This window comes from Etheostoma spectabile, chromosome 8 (genome assembly GCF_008692095.1).
Source record: "Etheostoma spectabile isolate EspeVRDwgs_2016 chromosome 8, UIUC_Espe_1.0, whole genome shotgun sequence".
Lineage (NCBI taxonomy): Eukaryota > Metazoa > Chordata > Actinopteri > Perciformes > Percidae > Etheostoma > Etheostoma spectabile.
In genome coordinates, this window is record NC_045740.1 from 29,909,341 (window position 1) to 29,912,172 (window position 2,832).

The window sequence follows — 2,832 nt, forward strand, 5'->3', positions numbered from 1 at the left end:
GGCAGCACGTCTGAAGGTGACACTGAGCTTCTGTGGAAGACCAAAGCTACTTCTCTTTCAAAAGAATGTTTTCATTGTAATTCAGTAGAACAGCAGTTAACAGGTCTTGGGCTCATTCAAATGTTTAAGAGATCTCATAAAATAACCAAAACCATGTCGCTCCATCAACACTTGAGGCAGTCTAAGAGTTTTGTTGAGATACGGGATCATCACAGTTTGAGGCATTGAGCTCAGGGATTCCCATAATGCTCAAGTAATTATCTCTTACTCTAAGATTGCTAAGATGGACATTTTCATTTTTATACAACACTGTATCACTGATACAGACACTGTGAGTTATCATATCATTGGCCAAAATGCACAGCGAGCTCCCAATATATCTCCATCCATCCATCCATCTTCATCAGCTTATCCGGTATCGGGTCACGGGGGTAGCAGCTCCAGCAGGGGACCGCAAACTTCCCTTTCCTGAGCCAGATCAACCAGCTCCGACTGGAGGATCCCGAGGCGTTCCCAGGCCAGGTTAGAGATATAATCTCTCCACCTAGTCCTGGGTCTTCCCTGAAGCCTCCTCCCAGCTGGACGTGCCTGGACCACCTCCCTAGGGAGGCGCCCAGGAGGCATCCTTACCAGATGCCCCAACCACCTCAACTGGCTCCTTGAGACGCGAAAGAGCAGCGGCTCTACTCCGAGCTCCTCTCCGATGACTGAGCTTCTCACCCTATCCCTATGGGAGACGCCGGCCACCCTCCTGATATCCAATTCCAATATATATAATTTGCATTTTACAAGTTAGAATATGGAGCCAAGGACAACATGTGGCCTAAGGCATTATTCAATGTAGGTGTGAAAAATTATCCGTTAATGAGTAGACAGCATTGTATCTGTCAGATAAGATCTCATCGGACAATGATGAGATGTGGGGATGATCATTCATCCGAGTAAGTGTTGATCTAACCACAATTGGGTTTATTAAATAATTAGACACTAAATGGCAGACAATAAACCTGTGGCAGGGTATATTCTGGGAACGCTGGTGGAGTTCATGGCCAATTTTCATGAGCTCTGGTTGGGCCAGTGGATAGCATTGCAAGGGGGCAGGATTAACCCTACCCCTACCCCTAAGCCTACCGCTACCCCTACCCCTAACCCTGCCGCTACCCCTACCCCTAACCCTGCCGCTACCCCTACCCCTAACCCTACCCTTCTTGTCACTGGGAAAAATGGCAGGTGACAGTGAAACAAAAACTCAATAACCAATGTTTCAAAATAACATTTCTTTTACTAGTTGCAGTGTTTTTAAACCTGACATAGGTTTTAGAGTCTGATGAACGCCCAGCATAATTTCTGGTACAAAATGACAGTAAATGATATTTGTCTCCCCAAGTTTTTGAATACCTTTCTTTTGAATACTTTTTTTTTATATTCAGCACCATTTTCAAAGACAATTTGCAGTAAAAATGGCAAACTAAACAGACAAGAGGGAAGAGAGAACTGCACAAAGTCGACACAGTATGCACATACATTTTAAAGCTCATTGTGTAGCTGTGACGCTTGTGTCGGTCCACAGAAACGAGGCTGAGCTCGGCTACGTCTGTTGACGAGCACAGTGACACAAAGCAGAGGAGCATCCGAAGGAAGCGGGAGTCCTCACTGATTTTTCCCTCTCGATATTAATTTGCCGTTGCTCTGGGGTCTTTTGCAATGATCGTCCATCATCCAGGCCCTGTTTGCACATGTTTGAAGGCGTTTGGGCCTGAGGAGCTTCGTTCAGTTAAAGGGGGGTGGGGGGGGGGTTAAAATTCCATTTACCGTTGCTGCCTGTGACGGATGGGACCTTGCCTTTTCATTAGTGAAGCAGGATGCATGATGGGTAACAGATTAGATCACAGGACTGAATCGGCTGACTCTGTAGCCCATCTCGCCCCGGCCTCGACCATCCATCAACCTCTGGACCGCCCCCCCCCCCCCCCCCCCCCCCCCCTTCCCCCCCGTAGCACAGACACTAACCAAACGCAGCCAATCGCGTGTCAGCCTTGATGACACGTGGCCGGTCCGAGGTCACCTCCCCTAAGTTGGCATTATTCATTTTCTTAATAGAGGCCTTTATCCTGGCTGATGTTGGCCCAGCGTGTTCGTGGACATTACCTGGGGGGGGTGATGGATGAGCATGGAAGCGGTCTGCATCGCCATCAGCTGCCATATAGGTGTGTTCAGGTTGGGTGCAGAACCCAAGGCTACTCGGGTACTTATGTCATTCAAAGCTGAGCGCATGCAGGTCACTTAGCCTTGGAAATGTGTGTGTGTGTGACGCGTGCTGTACAGTGTGCTGGGGGGGTTAAACTGCTGCTGCAGTTGGCGTGCTGTGCACTTGCTGCAGACTGTTTGCCAAGACAGATTTGCATTTTGTGAGCTTCAGCTATTTGGGGAAGGTTTGTTGACAGTTCAAGGCCTGAGCTGCAATGCTTCTCATTTCAACTTTCCTCATCTGCATTATTGATATTTATTACATATATAAATATATATATACTGACGGGGAAAGGGAACATTTTCTGGCCTGACAAAGTTATGTGTAATTAGAGTGAGTTGGTTCAAGTTGTCTTTGCAATGGGAGGTGAAGCGTTACCACACCAGGCCCAGATCGAACCAGGTCTAATTAGACCACTTTTGGAACTATGTTCTACTGAAAAAACCTGTCTTTGAGAGATGTTCTGCCCAGTAGGTCTCCGCATTATTAGTAACAGGGACAATATTTCTGCAAGAAGACACTACCGTCAACTTTTTATAATGCCATGCTCAATGCTGTGAGAAACGGAGAAAGTGGAGACACAT